Genomic DNA, 17,328 nt, shown 5'->3' with positions numbered 1-17,328 from the left:
CCCAAAGTGCACAGAAGGAGAGGCGGCAGAGTCCCTGCTAACTCTCACTCCACCCCTGCAGAGAGCTCGAGCAGCAGAAGGCTCTCATTCCCCAAAGTTTGACAAGTTCTTTCCTTCCCGCCTGACACAAGCCCCCGTCCAAGTTTCACTTCCCAGTCCCATGTGTAGTTGATAATAAAAAATATGTTTCTGTTAACTACTGTTTCCATCATGTTCTTTTGGAGGGGGGGGGGGAAAGGGGGTTGGTAATTGGACAGGACAGTCACCTTTGGCAGGGTACATAGTCGGGGGCAGGCACAGCAGCAGGGCACATACATAGTGCAGTGATGCAGTGACTACTTACCCTGGTTAGTCTGGGAGGTTCTTTTCATGTTATGTGGTGGGGGGTGGGTTGCTCTGTGACTTTGTGTCAGGGGAGGGCAGTTAGAGATCTTAAGCGGCGGTCCTTAGGCAGGATCACAGAGCCACACAGCAGGGGATCTGTAACCGTCCCCCCCCTGCCACAAACTCACATAGACCCCCCATACACACAGTCCGTATCAGGAGGGGTGACAGGCTCCGTTGAAAGAACCATCCCACCGCAGCGGAGCCTGTCAGTCCTTGAGTTTAGAAGCTGCATTCGCGCGACTACACTACACCCGCTCCGCACCACAGTCTGCGTCCCAGTTTTAAAAAATTCCCGCGAAAACAGTATTAAAGAAAACGGTGTGCTTTAACAAAGTAGAACTATTTTTATTTTGAAACGTGTGTTGGAAGTGGGGTGAAGGCTTCTCTGTACACAAAATTAGAAAGTCACAGGTTACCCTGCTCACTCAGGAACTTTGCTTTCAAAGCCTCCCGGATGCACAGCGCTTCCCGCTGGTCTCTTCTAATCGCCCGGCTGTCTGGCGGTGAGTAATCAGCAGCCAGGCTAATTTCCTCAACCTCCCACCCAGCCATAAAGGTCTCCCCCTTGCTCTCACAGAGATTGTGGAGCACACAGCAAGCTGCTATAACAATGGGGATATTGGTTTCGCTGAGATCACAGCGAGTCAGCAAGCTTCTCCATCTCCCCTTGAGACGTCCAAAAGCACACTCCACCACCATTCTGCACTTGCTCAGCCGGTAGTTGAAGAGTTCTTTTTCAGTGTCCAGGGCACCTGTATAGGGCTTCATGAGCCAGGGCATTAGCGGGTAGGCTGGGTCCCCGAGGATCACTATAGGCATCTCCACATCCCCAACAGTTATTTTGTGGTCCGGGAAGTAAATACCTTGCTGCAGCCGTCTAAACAGACCAGAGTTCCTGAAAACACGAGCGTCATGAACCTTGCCCGGCCATCCGACATTGATGTTGGTAAAACGTCCCCTGTGGTCCACCAGTGCTTGCAGCACCATGGAAAAGTAGCCCTTTCTGTTAATGTACTGGCTGGCCTGGTGGTCCGGTGCCAGGATAGGGATGTGAGTTCCATCTATGGCCCCACCGCAGTTTGGGAATCCCATCGCTGCAAAGCCATCTATGATCGCCTCCAAGTTTCCCAGGGTCACTACCTTTGGCAGCAGTACATCAATGATTGCCTTGGCTACTTGCATCACAACAACCCCCACGGTAGATTTGCCCACCCCAAACTGGCTCGCGACTGACCGGTAGCTGTCAGGCGTTGCAAGCTTCCAGAGGGCTATGGCCACTCGCTTCTGGACAGTCAGGGCTGCTCGCATCCGGGTGTCATTGCGCTTCAGGGCAGGGGACAGCAACTCACAAAGTTCAAGGAAAGTTCCCTTCCGCATGCGGAAGTTTCGCAGCCACTGTGATTCATCCCAGACCTGCAGCATTATGCGGTCCCACCACTCAGTGCTTGTTTCCCGTGCCCAGAATCGCCGTTTCACAGCATCAACATGACCCATTGCCACCGTGATGTCCTCGGCGCTGGGTCCCCTGCTTTCTGAGAGGTCTGTGCTACTCTCAGACTTCAGGCCATCACCGCGTTGACGTAGCCTCCTCGCCTGACTTTTCTGCATCTGCCTCAGGGCAACCTGTATGATAAGCTGCGAGGCGTTGAGAGCGGCCACAACTGCAGCGATGGTTGCAGCGGGCTCCATGCTCACAGTGCTGTGGCGTCCGCGCTGTCAATGACTGGAAAAGTGCGCGAAATGATTTCCCGCCGGCGCTTTCAGGGAGGGAGGGAGGGCGGGAGTGATGGACGGATGACGACAGTTACCCAAAAGCACCCTGGCCCCTTTTTTTTTTACCCAGAAGGCATTTGCGGCTCCACCCAGAATTCCAATGGGCGGCGGGGACTCCGGGAACTATGGGATAGCTACCCACAGTGCACCGCTTCCAATGTCGACGCTTTCCCCGTTAGTGTGGACTCACAAAGTCGAATTACTGTCCTTAGTGTGGACACACACGTTCGACTTTGCAATATCGATTCCAAATATTCGATTTAAGTAAAATCGAACTACTCTCGTAGTGTAGACAAGGCCTAAGATAGCTCTCCGGCTCACACCATTTGAAGAGGAGGAAGGAGCACTGCACCGGGATTCAGTGCTGTGTTTTCTTTCTACCTTGCAGCCAGCCATTTAGTAGGAAAGCAGCCAGAAACTTCTACCCTCTCCATACCCAGTGTATCAAAGGGGTTTGGGAAGGCAAGAGGAATAAGATGGTGATGTTTAGGTTAGATGTTTAATAGGGCTGCATTTTGTCAAGGTCAGCTTCTTAAATTAATTTAAGTTTTCCCACCAGTCACAGTTATTTCCAAGATACTGCATGCTCCAACAGTAGTTTGGTTAAATAATATTTCAGTTTTTAACACTTAGCTGTTAAAGTACACATGGAAATTAGTCATGTAGACTACAGTTCTGCTTTTACACTGTACCACACATCTGACAGTGTTTCAAGCACACATTGTGTTGTTATTCAATAGTGGAGGAGCAGATTATAACATGAATCCTCTATTCTCTCCACCAATTTAGTGGTGCATTTCCCAAAAATGTCCATTTTAAAGTCACATTGCACATTTGATCAGAACACTGCAGCTCTGTTTGACCAAAGAGCATTGTCTAGCTAGTTTCTTGGACTTTAACTCTCACTGCAAAGGAATAGTGGATTATAAAATATCACACACATAAATTTGGACATAATCCCAATCAGATTATTACAGTTTTCAGGCAATTGAAATTTTGGGCCAACATTGGTAGACAGTGTGCATTTAAAAACTCTTTCACACTTGTGCAAAGTTAAATCAACTTGGCACTCTCTCTGGTAGCCAATTGTATCCTTTAAGTAGGAACTCTATTCATTCAACTGAATTGCTGCATTAAGGGGGACAGTTGGTTGGCATGGAGAGGACTGGGTTGATTGACAATGTCCTTTAGTCACAAAGAAATTGCAGCAAGAGTTTCTAAAAATCACAGTGGGTCTCTCAATAGATTAAGCTAGTTGAAGATGATACAAGTACAGAATGTTTCCGGGGAGAAGTTGAAGATTCAGCGCATTTCATCAGTCCAAAAGTTACTTTTGTGTCTTGTTTGTAAATTTAACAGCTCAAATTTAAAAACTCCTGCTTTGACTTTTAACTCAGCACAAGCTACAATATCAGCATCAAACACATGCTGAATCTGTAGAGTATGGTTTGTGGGATTTCTGCAGAACTACAGATGCTTGACTGAGAATTTTGTGGATCTTCATTCTTACATTTTATGGTATTTCATTATGCCCATACCATTTTGATATAAAAGGTACTCAAATTTAGCTCTAGGTATTTTTTAAAATTCAAATTTTCAAATGATTACAATCATTCTTTTTGTCCCCAAGTAAAATCATATAGTGCTTACTGAAAGAAATCAGAGTGATCTGTTATTAAATGAATGCTTCCAATAGATGGAATCATTAAAAAAATAGGGTAATAAGACACTACTGCATATATAGGCACTGTATTCGAATTGTAAACAATTGGATACTTTGGCTTTCAATATCCTTCATATTTACAATTTGGATATCACTGTATAAAATCTAGTAACTATACAGAAGGCCGTAATATGTCTTCACCCACTGAAGTTAAAGGAGTTATTCTGGATGAACACTGGAACTAAAGAAGGCAGAAATTTGGTCCAGTTTTTTTACTTTAATTTTGTTTTCTTTAAACACACTTCATTTTTCTTCGCACCTGGTAAGAGCATATAGCGTTGTCCACTAATGAAACACCTAAGAGCAATAACCACTATGATTATATAATATGAAATACCTGACATAACTCCCAGCATACAGTATATGGTTTGTTAAAACAAATTGGAATAGTTATGTCGGCATAGTTGTGTTGGGCTACTGTAGTTGCAGCGTATGGAGACAGAAGGAGTTCTGCTGGTGTAGGAACACTATCTCCCAAATGACATTAGGCTTGGCCTACACTTGAAAGTTACATCAGCATAGCTATGCTGATCAGGGTGTGACTGACATAACTACACTGACAAAACTCCCAATGTAAACGCAGCTGTGTTGACAGAAATGGGCTTCTGTCAATGCAGCTAATGTTTGTGAAGGTGGTGCTCCTATACTGACAGAAAAACAACTCCATCCACATTGGTTGTGTCTATGCTAAGGGCTGGTCTACACTAGAAAGTTAGGTCAACACAGCTATGTCGCTCAGGAATATGAAAAATTAACACCCTGAGATATATAGCTAAGCTGACCTAAGCCCCAATGTAGACAGTGTTAAGTCAATGGAAGAACTCTTCAATCAACCTAGCTACCATCTCTTGGTGAAGAGGGTTTACTACAGTGACAGAACCACCTTTTCCATCCCCTGCAGTAAGTGTCTATGCTACAACAGCACAGCTGCAGTTGTGCCGCTGTAGTGGTAGCGTAGACATAGCTTAGGGGGCTATGCCAGCATACACTCTGTAGCAGACATAGCCTGAGCCAGCAGGAGCACTTTTCTGTGCTACATCTATAGCTATGTTGACAAAAAATTTGCTATGTCGCTAGGGCATGTGCTTTTTTCATAGCACCAAGTGACATAGCTATGCCAGTATAAATTTGAAGTGTAGACTGGGCTTTAGAAAATAGGACCAATTTCACTGCTAGGATAAGCAGATAAAACTTTTCTTCATTTTATACCTCAGTGAAGTTGACTTCAATAGAGTTGCCTCCACTTATTCCATCAGAGAATCTGGACCTATTGTGTAAAACGTAATCCAGCTCTCCCTGACTTCCATGTCAACAGGATCAAGCCCTAAAATAAGTAGGCTAAAATCTCAGCAAATCACACTAGACACTGATATTTTTCTTTGCCTAATTAGCTAACACACCAATTTAATTCTATAATTTTATTGAGCAATTTAAGGGGTGGAAAGTGTTATTTTGATTTTGACTGAAATCATGTGACTTGCAAATCAGAAGCCAGTCAGATCAAGGACTTTAAAAAAAAGTTCACCGCATTCAAAGGATTTAAATCGTGAAGGATTTGCCATTAAGTTTGTCTGCCTTGTCTTTTCAGATTAAAAAGACTAGAGGCTGAAATCAATGATAATTTCAAATCTCAGTCAAGCATTATAAAAATAACTTCTGAGTTAAACTGTCACATTACTTCTAGCCTCAAAATGCTCAAAAACTTAAACCATCCACTTGTGTGGATACTGCCCATACTATATAAAAATGAGATGAGATATTGTACACACTTCAAAATATAATTCATATAATAGTAGTGGCAGAAAATACAAAAGAACTGTATAGTCTAACTACATTGTAACGACTATGTGTTAGGTTAGCCACCATTTCACCCTGCACACACCAAATCAAAATAGCATTCAGAAGTCCTATAGCAGCTCAGACTTCTCAGGTGTTTAAAAGAAAAAAAAAAAAAAGAAAGATACCTACATTTAACCGCTACAGTATACTACTTCTACCAATAAATAATATAGCTGCAAACAAAAATGTTCTTTGCACAAGTCAGCCCTACCCAGAGAAGATAGTTTATGAAAACAATTTTTTATCACTTGTCTCTGGGTCCATGGATAAATTGTTAGTTCAGCCAGAACCATAATTAAACAACACTACTTAGGTTTCTATACATTGAGAGCAAATAAATACTTCCCAGAGTTTACAAATGAAAATTGATTTCTTTAAAACTGATAATACACAATTATTTGGATAGATGTTTTTTATTTTTAATTAAAAACAGGGGACTTCAAACTTTGCAATTCATAAATCATGCTGGTTTTTTTTACAAAAATAATTTAAAAATGCAGTGATATTATTGGAATGTTACATGAACATCACTGTAGCTAAGGATCAGTCACCATTTCACTTGATGTATTTGCATTTTTAGATTTTTCATCATTTTTCATTTTTATTTTGCCTATTGACCTGAAATACAATCCCATAACACTTTAAGAAAACAGTCTGAAAACAAAGATGTTATCATTTCCATGAAGAATACTGATGGGAAGAAGTGTGCAATGTGCAATTTCAACCAGTTGGTCTTTCAAACTTGTAGATCTTTTTGGCTATTAGAGACCAGACTTGAACCTTACGCTCAAGGTAACCACATTGCTCACTACCAGTTTGATACTGCATATATGTATCCTGCAATGAATAAACTATATGAACTGCAACTGAAGGGACAGAAGCTGGAGAACCGAAAACAGGTGCTGAATGGAGGGGCTACTGGGCGAAACCTTAGTGGTGTTGGACCATGGGAGTGCAGGACAGGCAAAGGGAGAGAGCAGAACTGGGCAGCCAGGGTCAGGAGGAGCTACCCTAGCTTCAGATGGGAGTGGAGTGCTGAGTCAGGGGGTGAGGGGCTGGGGATAGGCTATGGAGTAAGCGTGGAGTGTTGGGGGATGACGAGGTTAGGGGCTGCAGCCAGTGGGCTGAGGTATCGGAAGCTGGGGCTGCAGTGAGTTGGATGTATGTCAGGACTGCTGGGATGTGTGGGGTTTGTCAGAATAAGTGGGGGCTGGTGGAGGATTGTTGGGGTATATACGGGGTTGGGAGGAGCATTTGTGGGTTTGTGTATTGGGTGGAGAGAGGGGCATTCTTGGAGCTGTGTGGTATGGGGAATATACGGGCCAGGAGTGCTTTAAGGAAGGTGAATCCCCTCCCCAATTTCCATAGTGTACAGGGGCCCAAAATTCTTTAATCTGGGCCTGGCAATGGCAGACCTCAAATATGCATATTTAATATATGGAGATATACCTATCTCATAGAACTGGAAGGGACCTTGAAAGGTCATCAAGTCCAGTCCCCTGCCTTCACTAGCAGGACCAATTTTTTTGCCCCAGATCCATAAATGGCCCCCTCAAGGATTGAACTCACAACCCTGGGTTTAGCAGGCCAATGCTCAAACCACATGCACAGATGCAAGAGGCCACCATGTTATTAGACCACCAGGAGAAACACCAGTTTAACTAATCGTTCTAGACTAATTACTTAATGGAACATCCTTTACATTACATTGTGTTATTGGTTAAAGTAAATGCTCCCTTTTCTACCCTTAGATAGCAGTAATACAAATACTAATATATGTCATGTCATGTAGATATGTTGCATGCATTCATTGAAGTAAGGTAAGGTTGGTATGAGCACTTTTGAGATTTTTCTTTCAGAGATGGTGAAAGCATGTATTGCATAATCTTTAAATTTCCATTAGTTTTCCATTAAAGCTTATATGGAAGGAGAAAGCAGTGACCCAGCCCTAATTCTGAATTCCTTTTCTTGTGTATTTAAGTCAAATTCTAACAATTTTGTTTCATTGACTGAAAACACCTAACAATACTTATTTTAGAAAGTTATTAATTGATCTACAATCAGGAATAGAAGTCCTACCAAAGAAAATCAAAGAAGTTCTAATGATTGTGGTGGATAAAGGTTTAATATTGTTATTTAATTACTCTTTAAATACCATCCATTAACAAGCATTTGTTTGTTCTTACAATTAAAACTGTAAGCGTATTAAACAGGGTTATAAAAGTTTTAGCAGTTAGCCCAAGCACTGTATTGTTTTCCTCCCAAAGCTAAGCATTCCATAAGCTTAGCTTAGCAGAAGCAACTAAGGCAGGGGTAGGCAAACTACGGTCCACTAGCCAGATCCGGTCCCTCAGGACTTTGGATCCGGCCCACAGGATTGCCCCCGTGGCGCCGCAGGCCTCATGCTGTTCTCAGAAGTGGCCAGCACAACATCCCTGCGGCCCCCGGGTTCATTGCCCTTGCCTCCAGGCACTGCCACTCCCCCCCCCCCAGCTCCCATTGGCTGGGAACGGGGAACCGCGGCCAATGGGAGCTTCTGGGGAGGTACCTGGAGGCACAGCAAGGGCAGCGCACGCGGAGCCCTCCGACCCGCAACCCCCAGGGGCCATAGCGCTTCCTGGAGTGGCGTGGGACTGGGGACAGGGCAGGCAGGGAGCCTGCCCTGGCCCCAGTGCATGCTGCTACCAGCCCGGAGCCGCTTTAGGTAAGCGGCGCCGGGCCAGAGCCCAAACCCCACCTGCACCCCACCCCCCAACTCCCTGTCCTAAGCCCCCTGCCTGCACCACGCACCCCAACCCCCTGCCCTGAGCCCCCGCTGCACCCTGCACACCAACCCCTGCCCTGAGCCCCGTCCCGCAGTCTACACCCCTCCTCTGCCCCAAACCCTTGCCCTGAGCCCCTTCCTGCACCCCGCACCCCATCCCACACCCTGCACTCCCTCCCGCACCCCAACACCCTGCCTTGGCCTTGCATACAATTTCCCCACCCAGATGTGGCCCTTGGCCCAAAAAGTTTGCCCACCCCTGAACTAAGGGCTACATCATGACTGCTTCAGCCGTCTACCCCCACCCTCCCATTCCTGTTTTTAAAACATACTGTAATGCAGATGAGACCCTGACTATATTTGTATCATGAAGTTCATTATATGATTAAAACATAGTTATGGTCTCATCTGTGTTATGAGATTGGGAAGTGCTTGAAACATGTGCATAGAAGTAAAAATGGAGGACCTGGGTTTCTTCCAGCATGGTTGTTTCTATAGTAATATTAACAAGCCTTAAATAACCGATTGCTAACAAGGAAATCTCCCACAAATTTCCTCAGAAGTGAGCTATGGGTCTGATCTACAAAGATTTACACATAAGTATCTTTGCTCATGTGAACAACCACCTTATCAATGGGGTTTCTCATGTAAGGTTATTTGTGTGTTAATCTGTAGAATCAGGCCAGGTAGAATAAAGTGTTCTTTATTCTTTTCCATCCTTCTCTAATGGGTGTTCTTTACACCAGATATTATTCAGTGGGCATGCAGATTTATCCACAGGAGATTTTGCCCTGAAGTACCAATCATTTGTGTGAAGAATCATTTTAAATGCAGCAGCAATGTCAGTATTTAAAGTTTACATAGCTGAGTTGGTCAACAGTTTGCTATCATATGAAACATTTTTGAGGCCATGTCTACACTAGTGAGCTAAGACATGGTCTGAATATCTAACATGTGTAGCAACATATCCGAAGCACATTCAAGATCACAAGAAACCCAGCAAGTTGTCTCCACCCCCAAAATGCAAACAGAAAACAAAGCCACACTGGAAAAAAATTATCTAATTTCCTGTGCAGCCTCCTGGAGTATTCAAGAAATTGAAAAACAAATATCAGTCTGAGGTTTTAGTGGTCATTACTTCCTCTGCACTCTGTAACCATATCCTGTAACACTACATATTACTACTCCTGACAAGAAAAACAAATCAAAACAAATCCCCATCCTCAGTCCTGACAGCTGAGATTAACCAAGGCACTCTCACTGACAATCCCCCACTGTGGTACATCAGGAGATTAGAGCTCTCCGAGAAAGGTCCCTGATTTTGGAATTAACTTCTCCTGTTGGCTGACAGGCCATGAGAGTCTGTATACCCTTAAAAACACTACAGCAATGGAGGGGTATTCCTGTCGCTGTAGTTCAGGGGTTCTCAAACTGGGGGTTGGGACCACTTAGGGGGTCACGAGCGGTCAGCCTCCACTTCAAACCCTACTTTGCCTCCAGCATTTATAATGATGTTAAATACATAAACATGTTTTTAATTTATAAGGAGGGGTCACACTCAGAGGCTTTCTATGTGAAAGGGGTCACCAGTACAAAAGTTTGAGAACCACTGCTGTAGTTAATCCACCTCCTCGAAAGGCAGTAGCTAGGTCGATGGAAGAATTCTTGTCTACACCAGGGGTTCGGTCGGCATAGCTATGTCTCTCGAGGGTGTGGATTTTTTACACTCCTAAGGAGACACAGCTATACACTGAAACGAAGTCTGTTGATCTCCAGGGCATGTGGCAAGGCCTTTTACTTTTACAATCCATTTACTCAAACTTTTGCCTGAAGTAATGGGTGGGGGAGGAGCTGTTATTTGCTATTGCTCCAAAGTTCTTAGTTTCTCTCACAATGTCAATTTAATTATGCTTTAAATCGACTTTTTAATACACACTTACACTTTTGTAATGGGAATATTTTTATATCTTGAAAGCAATATTTTAAACCAAAAACATTAACATAAAACCCATTTATAAACAAGTTTATTTCTGTTACTAACATCTTAGCCACTGATCTTGCAAATAGCTGTGCACATGCTTAACTTTATCCATTGGAGTAGTTTGACTTCAATAGGACTACCAGTGTGCTTACGTAAAAACTTACGCTTGCTTGCTAGATGAGCCCTAGCAAAGTCTTTTACTTCAACAGAACCAAGATTTAGCCCTTCAAAATTAAAATCTAAATACCTGACCAAGAATAAGACAACAGCATCATTACCATAACATTGAAAATGCACCTGGGAACTTTTCCAGATTTGTTTTTACAGAAGGTGACAACTAATTATGCAATATGGAGCCTTTGCATAGGCTCAGTCACTGGTTTGAATCTTTCCTAGCATGGAAGCCATAGAAAGTGGTTACAATACCACAAGTGTGAAGTGGTTTATATAAAGAGAATCAACAATTGCCACAACACAAAAGCCACCATTATAAATAGTACCCTTGTTGGCATTTCCAGGGAGGCCAGAGATATAAGTGAACATGAAGATTAGCCTACCTTCTCAGTCAGAGATGGTGACTCCAGGAGAAGGATTAAATCACACTAGTAGGGTGATGTGGGAAACTTTGCATTTCCACTGTCTGTGCTGAATCTGCTCTGAGTATTAACATCTTTCACAATAACTGTTCTCAGAGCATTTTCTTCTAGAATCTCTCAAACACAGCTAATGTTTGTTTGGGTTTGGGGGAGGATGGGGGGGGAGAAGAGGGAAGAAGCATGCTATTTGACAGAGTTGGTTTAGTCAAACCTAGTAGAATAATCTAGTGTTCTTGTGATACAGTGTTTGTTTTGGCACTGACATTAATTTTTAAATTCTTAACATCAAATTGCTTGTTCAAACGGGGTTTAGATTATGGAATTAGTGTAGTCAGTCCAACAAACAGTGAATAAAGATGAAACAGCATACTTTTCCCAGTAGCGGCTTCAACATCTGGACTAGTCCACCGAAAATGTGTTGCTTATGGTTTTTTTTGTCCATAAGTAGTTTTTACAACAGAAAATATCGAACATAAAGTCATGTTACCACTTAATTCATAAAGCAAGCTTTGGTTATATAAACTGACATTTATTGCAAAACAGATATTTACTAACTTGTCACGACAACACATTTACCACAGTGGAACTGCGAACACAGTTCTGATTTACTCTCTTGGAGTTGCTGGAAGTATACTGCACACCAAAACAAGAAGGTAAAGCCTCCAATCTAATCAAAAAAATTGCTTTCTAGAGCAGAAAATGTTCTTATGTTATATGAATATTGGTAAAAAAAACGTGCTGTTTTCGAATAATACATTCTGCTGTTCTATGTTACTTTGATATAATATATGCCAGATTTAGGTCTGTAGTTACATGCCAACCTCACTGTTTCCCAATATTCTACAACACTTCAATTGCAATATTTTTCCCTAAAGGCCATCCACTATATTTAAGAAAGAAATCACTCTATATCTGACCTACAAGTCCTCATCCTTGAAGGGAACCTGCACAACACTTTCAAAAGACGAGTCTGGAATCTTAAATTCATAACTTTGCTAGACACTAAAAACTATGGACCGAATAGACACACTGCCTTTATGGCTTTTGTAATCTGTAACCCATGAACAATCCTGCACCCACAGCCGCTTAGTTTCCCAGACCTGAAGAAAACCTCTGTGTAAGCCCAAAAGCTTGTCCTTCTCACCAACAGAAGCTGGTCCAATAAAAGATATAACCTCATCCACCCAGTCTCTTTAAGAAAGTTTGGCAGTTTAAATATATTTTTTGATGTAGTTTTTTTTCGATAGAGCTAAAATACCAGTTTAGTTGCAGGTATAGATGGATTGAGGACAAAAAAAAAAAAAATTAAATTAAAAAAAATCCACTTTACAACATAAAATACAAATTATATATACTTAGAGCCCAATCATGCTCTCATTGACATCGATCAACTTCAAAAATTCAGGATTTGGATCCAAAGTAATGAAAGATTTATGAAAACCAAACAAAAAACCTGAACAATCACTGTCAGTGTTTTACAGTAAAGTTTTCTTCTTGTAAACTTAATTGCATGCACTGTACTGTTTTTTCTTTGAAACTTGATACAGTCCTTCTAATGTGTAAGGGTCATTTACGTCACAAACGCTACCTTGTCCTGGGATTACATATCAAGTACCTGATTTTACAAAACTTTTGTATATGCTTAGCTTTATGCACATGAACTCAATGGAACAATTTGTAAATAAAGTTATGTACATACTTAAGAGTAAGGCTCAGACCCAAAGTAAAGGAGTCAATTTTGCAATTTATTAAGTCAGCAGAAACAGCTGTGTTAAAACTGTATTACAGAACTTTGGTAGTGACACTAACACTATAGCTGAAAGCAAATTCATTATAAATGTCTGTTTCATGCTCTTATAATTTCTAAGAGAAAAAATTATGGTTTGCAGCGAAGTTTCACATCTTGGATTTGTGACTAAAGATTAATTTTGTGTGAGAAATGACAAAATTCCATTTAGTTTTATGAAATTGTCAGCATGTGAAAAAAGCAAACAACTTCATTCCCTGACGATATTCTCTACATTACAAACTGTTTTCAGACAAGTACGCTCTAGAATATCTCAAAAATTGCTAATTTAAACATGAACAAACAAACAGTTTTAAATGAGGACAAAAATTCTTTGGTATGTTTGGGGAAATCTGTTTTGAGAATAAAAAGTTATATAGTGTTACATCGCACTTTGACAACGCAAAGTGCAGCACTTCATATCAATGTGTGTACAGGTCGTATGGAGTTGCATACATTACAATAAATGCAAGCAAGTGCATGTATCTAAATCAAGGCATAAGACGTGTGTATATATATATATATATATATATATATATATATATATATACACATACACACACACACATACATATACATACACACACACACTGTATGGCCCCTATCTTATGGGAACTCATGTACATGCTTAACTTTAAGCAGTGAAAATAGTCCCATTCAAGTCAATCTGACTACTCACAGTGTATAAAGTTAAGGACAAGCCTCTGTAGGATTGGAGGCCTATGCATTCTCTCTATATATTCTTTTAAATATATATAAAAGATGACTTGATGAAGTGTTATGATTGAAAAATATATAAAAGTCAGGCATTTAAAGTAACCATGCCTCAGCTAGACACAGATATAATAAGGCCTAATAATGAACAGAATATACAATATTACATAATAATTAGACAGTGGGGCCAAGTTAGTTGATTTGGAAACCAATTTTCAATTTCCTGACTTTGCCAATTTACATTCTCAAGACAGACTGCTACTTTAACATGGTTTGGGGGTTTTTTTTGCACTGAACTGACAAAAGAAGCAATTCAACCGTGGACCATGCTATACTGGATATGGCTCAAGGTGGTCAAAATTAAAGTCAAGAAACAAACGCTCTTCCATCAATACCAGTGTAAAACATATGCTGGAGTAACTACGAGGAGAAAGGGAGAAAAAACCTTGACCATACTCCACCAAGGCGCATGCTGGGAGCTGAAATGCCGAGGAAACTGAAAGGGGTGGTAAGTGAAAAAGAAAAGTGGAGGCCTCCAATAAACTCGTTTGCTCTTTCACCCCCTCGCAAAACAATGAGACACGTTGTGGTTTTCAATCAAACCAAGCCAGGGAAGGCAGAGACCCCTCTCCCCACAGCAGTTGTTGGCAGGCTTCAAGCGGCCAACAGACAGCAGCCCCTGCCACCCTTGCAAGGAACGCGACTGAAGGGTAGAGGGGAGCCAGCAGCGGGACCCTCCTGCGCCCCGCGCCTCAGAGACAGTCCCCTGGGGTGTAGCCACCCCCCAGCCCGGCCAGACACACGGGCTCTGCTCCCCGCTGGGCAGGGAAAAGTTACCGGGAACTTTCTGTCAATCCAACGGGGGCAGTGGAAGGGGGCGGGACGCCGCCCAGCGCCCTGCCCAGGACACGGAGCCGGCGGCGGGGAAGGGGCTCGCGCAGGGCGGGGGAGGCGGCCGCCACGCTGACTGGGGGCTCCGGAGGGGAGGGACTGGGGCCTATCGCTCTCCGGGCGCCGCCGCAGCCTCTGCGGGGGAGGCGCGGCCGGTTTCTCACCTGCTTCTCAGCCGCTCCGGCGGGGAAGGACTCGAGCCCCCTGCTCCTCCCGGGGCCGCCGGACCGGGCAGCGAAGGGGGGAGGAGGGATCCGGACGCTCTCTGCGTACGGAGACTCGCTGCGAGGAGGAAGCTCCCCCGCCCGGCCGGCCTCCTGCCTCCCCCGCCTTCACTGGCGCTGCGGCCGCCCCATGCGCCCGGGGAACCTCCCCCTCCCGACCGACCGCAGCCCGACTTCGAGGCCGCGGGGAGGAGCCGGGCGGCGGGGGCGCTCCCCGCCCCCGGCCGCAGCGCCCCCTCAGCGGAGCGCGAGTTCAGCCTCAGGACCTAACATGGCGGCGGCGGCTCCAAGTGTTACCGCCGCAGTCGGGGTCTCCTGAGCAGCCCCTGGCCAGAGGGGGCGCCCCCGAGGCCAGGGCAGCCCCGCTGTCTTTGGGGGGGCATGGGAGGGGTTATGGGGGATCGGGGGCGGCCCTGGATTTGGGGGGCACGAGGGTAGGCAACGGTCGGGTATCAGGAGCCGCAGCAGCGCGCAGTATGGGCGGGGTAGGTGGGGGGCTTCAAGTGTTTGCGGGGTTGGATGAGGGGGTTGCGGGAGGTGGTGCTGGAGCAGTTTGGAGGGCTTCGTAGGGATTACTGAGTCCATGGGGGCGGGGGGAGCACAGGTTTGGGGAGACGTTTTAAGGATTTTTTTATTGGAAATTAGGAGTCAGTAGTGGGGAGCAGCCCTGGAAGATTTGGGGGGAGGGATTAGGAAGAGCAGCACTAAAGGGGAGTGTTGGGAGGAAGAGAAGCTTTGGAGCTTTTTAGACGTGAGGAAGAGGCGCAGGGAAGGTCCCAGCAGAGCTTTATTTTCTCATCTTTCTTTTCTCCTCTGCATCTTGCATTAGGACTGTGACTAATTCTATGAGTAAGTTTTTAAATACATATATTAAATCTTTCCAACAACAAAATTATTAGTGAGAGAGTCTTTTAAAAATTGCTTTAAATTATTCCCTAAGTCTGCAAACAAGTAAGATTTGGAAGGCTCCCCCTATTTCATTCTTTACCTTCTTTTAAACTTGTTCAAGTGAAACGGAAGAGCCCTCTGTCTTTCAGAAGTGCTTCTATTACAGCTCCTGCTGAGGGGAAAGTTTACTGCTTGCAGACCAGAGTCCTTAACTAGGAAAAGGTCAAAGTGACACAACAGAATACAATAAATAAACACTTGAAGTAATGTGAGATTAGCTTTTACATCATCATTTCCTGCAACCTCAATTTCATGATTTAGCATTTCACATGTAAATAGTCTAAAGTAATAACAAACAACAGTTTGTGAGGAAGAGGTAAACTTGAGTCTGCACAAGGGGAGTTACCTCCTGCCTATTACTGGCCTTAATCTGTTGACAATTACTTTCATCATGATTTTTCCAGTACTGATAATAAGCTTATACTTAAGAACAGCCATAGTGGGTCAGACCAAAGGTCCATCTAGCCCAGTATCCTGTCTTCCGACAGTGGCCAATGCCAGGTGCCCCAGAGGGAATGAACAGAACAGGTTATCATCAAGTGATCCATCCCCTGTTGCCCATTCCCAACCTCTGGCAAACAGAGGCTAGGGACACCATCCCTGCCCATCCTGGCTAATAGCCATTGATGGACCTATCCTCCATTAACTTATCTAGTTCTTTTTTGAACCCTGTTATAGTCTATAAGTATTTGGCTCAGCGGGATCTCTTTTCTTCAGGACTGGTACAACTATTGCCTTTAGCCAGTCATCTGGTACCTCCTCTTGCTCCCATACCTTATATATTTTTCTTAATGCTCTGATAGCACTTGTCCCATAGGCTTTTAGCAGTTCAGCTGTAATATTGTCTATTCCTGAAGCTTTCCCAATTTTTTTAAACTGAGACTTAAAATAAAGGAGTGGGTGAAGGGCAGCATGCAGAATTGGCTGCAGTCAGAAAGATTACAGTGCAGAAACTATAAAACAAACAGATGATAGGATGCCAGATAAAATAATGCAAATACAATCAAGATCAGTTAGATGTAGAGACTGACCAGCTAGATGGTGGGACATTGTACATAAAAAACAGCCATTGTAGGCCAGACCAATGGTCCAGCTAGCCCAATATCCGGTCTTATGACAGGTCAGTGCCAGCTACTTCAGAGACAATTATCGAGTGATCCATTCCCTGTTGTCCAGTCCCAGCTTCTGGCAGACCCAGAACATGGAGCTGCATCCCTGACCATCTTGACTAATGACCACTGATGGAGCTCTCTTCCAGGAGCTTACCTAATTCTGTTTTGAACCCAGTAACGCTTTTGGTTTTCACAACATCCCTTGCTAATAAGTTCCACAAGCTGACTGTGCATTGTGTGAATAAGTACTCCTTTATGTTTGTTTTAAACCATCTGCCTATTAATTTCATTTGGTAACCCCTTGTTCTTGTATTATGTGAAGAGGTTTATAACATTTCCTTATTCACTTTCTTAAAACCATGACTTTATAGATTATCAAATCCCTCCTTAGTCATCTTTCTAAGAACTGAACAGTCCCAATCAATCTCTTCATATGGAAGTTCCATATCCCTATTTTTTTTTTTTTTTTTTTTTTTTGAGATGGGATGACCAGATCTGCACAATATTCAAGATGTGACTATATAAATCCATGGTATGGCCACATTATGATATTTTCTGTTTTATTGTCTATCCCTTTCCTAATAGTTCCT

At 43.5% G+C, this 17,328-nt stretch overlaps 1 protein-coding gene across 1 annotated transcript in view; it reads right to left on the bottom strand.

The window, feature by feature from the left end:
* YES1 (YES proto-oncogene 1, Src family tyrosine kinase) overlaps nt 1-14,839 on the bottom strand; it is a 73,876-nt gene extending 59,037 nt beyond the window's left edge. The window contains exon 1 of the mRNA XM_034762726.1: nt 14,619-14,839. The gene's annotated coding sequence lies outside the window, so the exon portion shown is untranslated. The remainder of the gene's footprint in view (nt 1-14,618) is intronic.
* Between the last annotated feature and the right edge of the window lie 2,489 nt (nt 14,840-17,328).

This window comes from Trachemys scripta, chromosome 2, assembly GCF_013100865.1.
Source record: "Trachemys scripta elegans isolate TJP31775 chromosome 2, CAS_Tse_1.0, whole genome shotgun sequence".
Classification (NCBI taxonomy): Eukaryota; Metazoa; Chordata; order Testudines; family Emydidae; genus Trachemys; species Trachemys scripta.
This window is presented reverse-complemented; position numbering and strand designations above follow the sequence as displayed.